This window comes from Equus caballus, chromosome 8 (genome assembly GCF_041296265.1).
Source record: "Equus caballus isolate H_3958 breed thoroughbred chromosome 8, TB-T2T, whole genome shotgun sequence".
NCBI lineage: Eukaryota > Metazoa > Chordata > Mammalia > Perissodactyla > Equidae > Equus > Equus caballus.
This window is the reverse complement of record NC_091691.1, coordinates 54751954-54761572: the sequence shown is the minus strand read 5'-3', so window position 1 is coordinate 54761572 and position 9619 is coordinate 54751954. Positions and strand designations below refer to the sequence as shown.

The following is a 9619-nucleotide window of genomic DNA, read 5'->3' as shown; positions in this document are numbered from 1 at the left end:
ACACTGTTTATGTGGGTTGTTGGTCATGGTCTGTAGTTATACTGGCTGTCTCCCTTGCTTACTTAAAGGTACAATCCAATTGAAAATAAAGATTTTTGCAGGTTTGCTCATTACACACAGTGTCGGCAGCTGGTGAGTGTCTTTTGCAATTCATCTGAGGCCTCCCAGACCACCTGCTCTCGGCATCCTGCAAACAGCTGGCTCTGGGTAAGTACCATAAGCTATTACCTTATATGACAAATAAATAAATAAGTGGATGGATGGGTAGACAAGTAAATAAATCCATTGAATTGTCAGCCTTGAATCATTGCTTCTTGAAGGGAAAAGTCCGTTTTGAAATAGGGAAAAATACCTCTAGCCCAAACATTTGCGGTGCCACTTCAATGAAAAAAGAGGGAAGAGAGGTGAAACTCCCAAAACGATTCTGTCATTTGAGTACCAAGGCAGACAAGGAAAGGACTCTACAAGGGGCTGGCTGCGTGGTTTTGTCACTGACTAACTGCCCCAAGGAACTCAAGGGTGGGTTTGGAAGCATTTCATTGTTTTCCCAAATTGGTTTTTTTCCTTTTGTTATGTTTAAGGAGATGCCATCACCAACCACCCTGAACCAGACCAAGCCTCACTACAAGAGCTACCTGTGACCTTTGCTTTATTTTGAATGCTAAGATCTCTCCAGGAGGAGCTTAGGCCTTGTTACCGTAACCTGCAGAGTATGTGCAAGCAGGTTTGCGAACTGAGCCTGCCCAAGCGAATATCCGCCTCTTCCTTTTGAATATTCCTCCCCATCCGAAATAAAAGGTCTTTGCTTCCCTTTGTTCGGGGGTGCCATGACTTTGGAAATGATTCCACATGGTCTCCTATTTGCTGCAAATATACTTTTACTTTTGAGACGACTGCTTCTGGTGGAGAGTCTGATTTAACTTGCCAGGAGGGAACCCATTTGGTTTTGGTAACAATTTGGTATAAGGAATGAGAGAAGAGGGAGATTAAATTGAATTGCCTGATGAGTGTTTCTTTCTTTTTTTTTTTCTGAAAAAGCCAGAGGCAGACTTTGTGGAGTTTGAGATCAAGCCCCCAGATGTCCCAGAATTCAGAAGCCCCACCTCTGTTTCCAAGATCATCACCACTTTAGATTTTTGTGGACTTTACCCCAGTTTTTGACCCTGAGAATGACCTCTGGAGGGCCGTGCCCTGCTCCAATCAATCCCCACCACCTGTCCTGACCCTGCAACCTGAGGAAAGGCTAGGGGCAGTGAGAGCAGGAGATGACCGCTGGCCACCCAGCCAGGCAAGGTAGAAGACGAGATTCAAGAGTAGACACGTTCTTGGCTGCACTGCTGGGATTTGGGCCTGATTCTCGGAAACATCACCTGGTATCGCTATGATCCCCCAAAATCACTTACTCTGGTCTCTATGGATAAGCCAAAACTCAGCTGTCTTTTGACTCATTCTTGCAAAACTGGAAGGGCATTCCAGGATAGGACAGGACTCACTGTATATGAATGTCACATATCAAATGCCTGAATGAAGCTGTTAGAAGTCATTATTTTTATCTTGTGACTGGCTAAATTCTAATAATTTTTGCAGCTTTATTTTTTTGTTATTTTTTTTTTAGCAAGAGTGTTTATAGATTGAATTAACATGGAGACATGTTTTCTATTTTACCAAATGGAAAAGTTGGAAATGAAGATACATCTATATTCCTACATTTTTCTTATTTTAATCCCCCAAGAACTACCAAGAACCCAGCTGTTCCGTGTGGTGGAGAATTAGGAACATAGCATCAACCTGGAGGCTTCTCAGAAATACAGACTCCCTGAATCAGAATGTGCATTTTAACATTTAAGATCCCCAAGTGACTTGTTTGCACATTAAAGGTTGACAAGCACGGCTCTCTTATGCCCTTGATTCTTTTAGGTCAAAAGTATTTGATGGAGATTGCTACAAACTATGTCAATACTAAGGTGATCATAAGAATTTGAATAAGAAAACTCAAATCAAGCAAATTTCTTACCTACTACAGAAGCCAAAATATCCCATTCTATGGAGAGGGGGCACAATGTGGTAGAAAAGAAAGAGAGGACTTGGAGTCAGAAAAATCTGGGTTTACTTTCTGACTCTGCCACTCGGTGGAATCCTGACTTTAGGCTAGCCACACCTCAGAGGCTTTATTCCTCACCTGAGATTGGAGATAACAGCAACTCCGCTGCCTACGTGCAGGACACTTTCAGATATAAAGGAGGTCCTTTATGTTCAATCACATGGTAGGCTCCAAAAAGTGTCCTATGCATGTAATTAAATCATAGTCATCATAGTAGTAAGAAATAGGAATGTTGGAGGTGGAACAACGGGATCAACCAAGGGGATGAGAATGAGGACCCCACCCCAGTGGGTAGAAAGAGATAGGCGCCAGCTTGCTGCAGCGGTGCAAGAGTTAACATTTTCACTGGTGGAAGTGGATGCACCTGCTGGTGCAATGTCTCTCACCCTTGAGAAGTATGAGGTATACGTTCAATGAGAAGAATTGAGTAGCTGTTGCTGAGGGCTTTTGATTTATTGAAGAAAGATTATGACAAGCTCAGGATGATTATCCAACAATTCAAGAAAACTTGTGGGAGCCTGAGGGCGTTCTAGGCAACATTTAAGGAAGTGTTGATCTCTTGTAGCCAGTGGACAAGCAGAGAAAATGATCGGGCTCAGAACTTAATCACAAGAGAAGGGGAGCTCTAGAGAAAATTAAACTCTCCTTCTGGAAGGACGCTCATAGAAAAAGTGTCAGACCCTGAGACTTGGAATGGGGATATTTGAGTAAATGCAATTGAGAAGTTTTAGCTCCCAGACTCCCCTGGGCCCTGTGGGCCCACAGAAGAGGTTTACTCCCCTTTGTGAGAACAACTGCCCCGCAACTTGCTTAAAGATCATTAAAAGGCCTCAAATGAAGCAGGTGTCTCTATTAGTGTGTCAAGGGTCTCCAATGCCACTCCAAGTTTGATGACTCACTAGGACTCAGCATATCGTCAAACCCACAGTCGTGATTTATAATGGCAAAAGGATATAAAGCAAATCAGCAGAGGGAAAAGGCGCATGTGGTAAAGTCCGGGCAAAACAAGGCACCAGCTTCCAAGGGGCCCTCCCAGAGGAGTCACACAGGAGGCACCTAATCTCCCAGCAACAAGATGTGACAACACATGTGAAATGTTACCAACCCAGGAAGCTTGTTAGAGACTCAGCTTCCAGAGTTTTTATTGGGAGCTGACCATGTAAGCACCCCCTGCCTTGCACATACCCAAATTCCAGACTCCCAGAAGGCAAGCAGGTGTTCAACATAAACCATATAGTTTGTTCAAACAGTGTAGGCACAGTGAGCCACATTTATCAGTTCTAGGAATGGTGAGAACTCTCCCAAATCCAGGTTCCTAGATGCCAGCCAAAGGCCAATCTTGTAAGCAGGCCTTTCAAAGAATAGTAGTCACACTTTGCAATCCTGGAGTTAGATCTTGTAACCATTCCTTCCTTTTCAGATAGTGCAACATCTTTGTCAGTAAGGAAGGGCACCAGAGTGACACTCTGAGGTCATAGCCAGAGGAAAGAGCTTCCCTTACAGGTTCCATTGTGCCATTTTTCTTTCGCCAGGCTGCCAGCATGCAAGAAACCTGGTGCTACTTACTTGCTGGCCCTTGTGGACCAGTTTCTCCTCCATGCATCCTCTGCCAATCTTCTCCCCCACCCAGTGAGCTGCTTCCTGCACACCAGCTCCAGCTGGGCCTTCCAGAAAGTTTATTCGCCACCAGCATTCTGTGCGTTCCCATGGCAGCCACACCTTCTCCAAGGAGGTCTGGATCTCAGCCTGGCAAGAAGAAGATAGAGGAGATGTCTCTTCTAAGTTCTTTCTTATTCCCTTCCTTATTCACTCTCCCTCAGCCCTAACAGTAGTAGCTACTTTCCACGTGTGCTGTTTCTACATTCCTTAGAGTCCTCTTTTATCCCTTGCTGTAATTAAATATCTTTCGCTAATTAATAATTCTGTAGATTAAATTTTCTCTCTTCAAATTACTTATGTAGTGTCTGTCTCCTGATTGGACCCTGATTGACGCCAACCCTTAAAAGACAGTGCTTATCCCCCTGCCTCACCTGAGAGCAGACAGATAACAAAGTTAAATCCCAGCATCCCCTAAATGGGATGCACTGGATCAGCTAAGGGAGAGTAGGGACTATACACCAAAGGAGCTGCAGAATCTGGCCAATATGTGCTGGCAGGAATGGAGAAAGTATGCATGAGAATGGATACTGGGATGTGGGGACATGGGACACAAAGTTGGATAAAGGACAGTTTGTCAGTATGGAGCACTCTCCCATAATATACAAGTCTAGCAAGCACTCCACTGCTAGGATGGCTCTTAGAAGCTTGGAAAATGTGTTGACCCATGTGAATGGCCCTATGAATTAGAAATACCAAAACTGAAATAGGAAATGGTCTGGAAAGCTCAGAACTCAAAGCTCAGAGAAATGAGTATGCTAGAGGGGATAGACTAGGTAAGTCTGGAAACCCCCTACCAGCCTGCTGTGTGCCATAGGAGGGCCCAGAGGACGCTTTCTTACCAAAGAGGTAAAGAATGTGCTCATGAGAGGGGCACCACCTTTGATGAGAAGCTTAGTGGTGGCTGTCCTCTGTAGCTAAGGCTGAGAGTAGGAAACTGTTGCAGAACTGAGCTCATGAAAGCAATGGGAATCATGAAATAACAGAGCACTAGTGGCAGCACCTCACCATCTGAAGCAAAGTGATACAGTTATCACAATGAAAGCAAGGTCAGAGTAGCAGCCAGTGACCCTCAGAAAGCTATGGAGAGATGGTAAATATAATACAGTACTCCTAGGGGCAAGACTGATGGGCAGCTGGCAAGCATATTGCACAAATTATATAACTAAAAGAAATCAAGAATGGGTGATCAAGAGTTTGTAGGCAGCTGCCCAAATAAAAAGTCACGATCGCTTGCCAGCCTTCTGGATCTGAACCAGTTCTCACTTCTAGAACAACTGAAAGAGAAGTCAGGTCCCCACGAAAAAAGACACTGGAATACCACAGCAAGTGTATTCAGTAATAATTCTCCCAGTTCTTCCCCAAAGTGACCTACAGCCATTTACCCAGGAAACCATCAAGTGGGAAAATGGGAACTTACACGGATTTTTGGACCCGGGTCTGAGGCAAATTTGATCGCCTTTTCCCAGGGCCAGAAAGCACCATGGTATCATCCATTACAATCGAGAAATATGCAGTCCAGTTGTGACCCAGGTCTAGCTCACTATGGGTCCACTGGGCCCACAGACCCATCCAGTGATCATTTCCCCGAACCCAAATGTATAATTGGAATGGGCATACATGATCAATAACAGAACTCTTATATCAGGTTCTTGATCTGTGGGATAAGAGTTATTGCAGTGGTGAAAGCCAAGTGGAAGCCTCCGAAAAGTCCCCACTGCCCCCCACCCAAGACAGTAAATATAAAACAATACCATATCCCAAGGGGAATGGCAAAAATTAGTTCCATCATCAAAATTTTGAAGAATGCAAGAATGGTAATCACCATGATATCCCCATTTAGTTCACCACTTTAACCCTACAAAAACTGTATTTTTTTAAGCTCACATCTGTTGCTAATCTTTTTTTTTTTCTTTTTCTTCTTCTTCTCCCCAAAGCCCGCCAGTACATAGTTGTATATTCTAGTTATAGGTCCTTCTAATTCTGCTATGTGGGACGCCATGTCATCATGGCTTGATGAGTGGTGCCATGTCTGCACCCAGGATTCGAACCAGTGAAACCCTGGGCCATGGAAGCGGAGGGCATGAGCTTAACCACTCGGCCACAGGGCCGACCCCCAAAAACTGTGCTGATGGTGCTGGATGACAGTGGACATCCAACAGTAGTATGTAGGAAAATGTCTAATGACTGGCTCTCCAGGGGTTGCAGGGAGACTCGCTTTGTAGTTTTTGCCAGTTTCTGTGGTATAATGCTCCCACCATAAGCTTTACAACTCTGGAGGTCACAAGGCTCCAGAAAATGTAGCAATCGGCTCTCACAGGCCAGTATGGGGCTGCTTCAGCACACAGATCACCACAGACTTAACTAAATAGAAGTCCCAATCGTGTCTGCTTGCCAGATGTGGTACACAATCTTCAGCATATCCATAGCTATTAAACTGACTAACATTTTTATTCCAACCCCATCAGAAAGAAGGATCAGAAGCAGTTCATATTTATATGGGATGAATGGATAGTATACAGAGATTGTCTTCCACCAGGGCCTTGTTCAATGTCTGTTAAATCCTCACCTCCCGTCCAGGGCCTCTGTCATAATATGATCCAAAGGAATTTGGACATTCTGGAGACTTCACAGAACAGTGCACTGCTCCACAATATCAATGACATCATGTTCATCAACTGGATTTGTAGAAAGTGGCAGGTACTTTGGAGTATCTTGGTAAGAGACCTGAGCTCCAAAGGTAGAAGATAAGTCCTAACAAGACTGAGGAACCCACTAGATCAATGAAGAGCTTTTAGGGGTCAAGCAGGCTGAGGCATGTTGGGACATCCCTTCCAAAGCAAATGACAAGTTATTGTACATGATACCTTTTAAAATTATTATTATGTAGGTCCAATCAGCAATGCTACATGGGCCAGATGATCCAACCGAGTATGTGGCAGGAAGAAACCAGTATGTGCTAAGTTTGTGACACAATATCCCACTGGAGCTGCCTGTCCAAGGTTGCCCTCCCTGCTGCTAGGATTAGCCCATGGTCAATGGCTAGCTGATGTAGGGATATAAAGTTTTAGCCTATCTTCAATTTGGTGCAATTCTGAGGAGCCCCGCCCCACCCAAATTTTCCCCCAGAGCTGCCTGGAGAATCAGCTAGGGCCTCCAGTTACAAATGCCTTGGAGGGTCAGCCTCTCTCTCTGCCCTCCTGCTGTCCTCACTTCTTTGCAGATGCATCTCTCAGGAGCACTCCCCAGCAGGCTTCTGTATGCAACTCTCCATCTCAGGGTCTGTTTCCAGGGAACCCAGTCTAAGACAGCCTCCAACGGAACTCTGAATCACACTCTCTCTTTATCTACAGCAGTTCTGCTTTTTTTTTTTTCTTTATTTCTTGTCATCAGTGTTATTGTTACTGTTCAATGCTTCCTGGTAAGATTTCCCGTGAAGGAAAAAAATGGCTACATGCAGTCAGTCAATATCACACTGGAAGGGACACCTTGGGTTTATTGCCTTGTAACAAACCACCGCCTGCTGAAGCTTTCTCTGGAGTTTGGACTTTGCGACGAGGTCCAGGATGGGAAATATGTTGCCTTTTCACACGCCACTGGCAGAGCCTTCCGGCAGAATTTCAAGAAGTGTTCTGAGGTCATATTCATCAAAAAATGAACAAAATTAATCTTAATTTAATTAATCAATTTAGTTAATTAAACTTAATTAATGATGTCCACTCTAAGCAGGAAGCAAGGAGTAGAGGCAGCAGATGTGACATACATTTGCAGACCTGCTCTAGAAATTGTATAAGGCTGAATACTGGGAACGGACATGAGCAGAGGAAAACACCAGGGAAAATGACAGAACTACTCCAGAATTAGATGTTCCGGGAGAAGCACAGGCTGTTTTATGAGAGCAGGACTTCTGGGTTAGAAGCAAGGCAGAACAGTTCTTCCCATAAAAGAGATGACACTGCAAGTATTACACCCATGCGGCTATCAGATTGGAGGCAGCACGTGCCTCCTTGACCTGGAGGACTCTGAACAGGTGGCTCTAGAATCCAGACACAGCTGGGATAGCAGAGTTCCTTCTGAGACTGTGGTCGCCTAAGACTTCCCCGGAGCAGGAAGTCTCACAGGATTGGCCACAGGAATCATAAAGAAAGAAAATTTTGACCCAAAATCATCAACTAGAAAAACTGAAAGGTTTTAGGACTAATTGAGAATCCGAAAAGTTGACTATTAATTACAAAGTAAATAAATCAGTTTACTATTTATTACAAAATAAATAAATGCATAAAAGTCAATAGCATTCCCAAACAACCTATAAAAGATAATATAGAAAGCAGATCTCACTCACACTATCTGTGTGTATGTGTGTGTGTGTGTGTGTATGTGTATAATGATTTGGTTTGGGAAGTAACTTAGCAAAAAAAAGAAAAAACAAATATATATATATATATATATATATATATATTTATATATATATGCAGAACCTCTATGGGAGGAAGAAAAAAATCTAGCCAGTCCTGACCTGTGGCCCTCAGGTCTCTACTTGCCCCTGCTCTGGTCTTTACTACAAAGTGGCTGACAACTCTAGACTGCATTTTCTGGGCCCCTATGTCAGCTTGTTCTGTCAGGAGTTGGCCAATGGGAGGCACTGCTGGCAGATTGAAGGGTAACAGAAGAAAGAAACTGGGTATTTCACCCCTCCTTCTGTGCCTCAGGAGATAGCTCCGTAGGGATGGTGTTTTCTCCGTGGCTTCAGCTCCCACTGGACAATGCCTTCAAGCATCTACCTTCTGCCAGGTGACTCTAGCCACTGACTCCAGTAACACTGCCTCCTCCCTCTGACTCTCCAGCCTAGAGTGTGGGGCTTCCTGCTGTTGCTGTTCTCTGAGTAGCCTCGCTGTCCCATTTGCCTTCTCAGTTCTTTCACTACCCATGTGTCCCAATTCCCAGCATTCAATTCCTTCTGTTTAAAGTGCTCAAATAGTCTCTGTGTCCTGCTTAGATCCCAACTATTCTGAAAACCAAAAAATTTACTGAAGAATAAAAAGATTTAATTAGTGGGAAGACCAGTTTCCTGGATGCAGCTTCTCACACCCCACGTCACTTGCACCCTCCTCAGGTAGCTCAGTGGCCAAACAGAAAATGTAAATGCTGACCATCCAGACTCCAGATTAAGATGGACAGTGAGGATCCAAACAATTGCCAGATAAAGAATAGAGTGAAACTCTACAGAAACTATTTAGAACAAATAGCCATCCAGGAGAGAATGTCCTTATTCAAAAATGACCAACATGGTATCCAGACAATAATTCTGCAGCAACAACAAAAAAAAGGAAATGGAAACTAGTATATAATGAATAAAAAACAATTTAGGTGATAATTTAATCTAGGAAATCAAAGTTTTTGGAAAACAATTACTTACATTCCCAAGGTAATCAAAGAAATGGAATGAAAGCTGATAGAACAAGATATACTGGGAAGAAAAGGCAATTAGAAGAGTTGAGTACAAATGTTTGAGACAAATGATAGCATAAAATTTTAAGATGTTATTCGAAGCAGAATTAAATCTATGGAATTATGATGATAGCACAGAGCATAGGTTTGTGAAAATCAACTGAAACGAATAAGGAAAGAATTTAAAAGATGAAAGCATTTGGATGAACTGTGGTTGACGTGGCACACGGATATGGAGATCTAATAGATACATAACTGCTGGGCCTGGAGGGAATAACCAAAAAGGAAACAAACAATATTAAAATTCACAATAGAAAAACATCTTTGTGAAATGAAATATTTGTATCTACAGCTCAGAAGGCTTGCTCCATACCAAGTAAAATAAGAATAATAATAAACTCCCAGCAAACCAAA

The 9619-nt window shown here is 43.4% G+C and overlaps 1 long non-coding RNA gene across 1 annotated transcript; it reads left to right on the top strand.

Annotated features, from left to right (window-relative positions):
• Positions 1-13: 13 nt before the first annotated feature.
• LOC138925378 (uncharacterized) lies at positions 14-813 on the top strand. The gene is made up of 2 exons (XR_011441443.1): positions 14-207; positions 582-813. It is a non-coding gene; the product is annotated as an uncharacterized lncRNA (long non-coding RNA).
• The last annotated feature ends 8806 nt before the right edge of the window (positions 814-9619 follow it).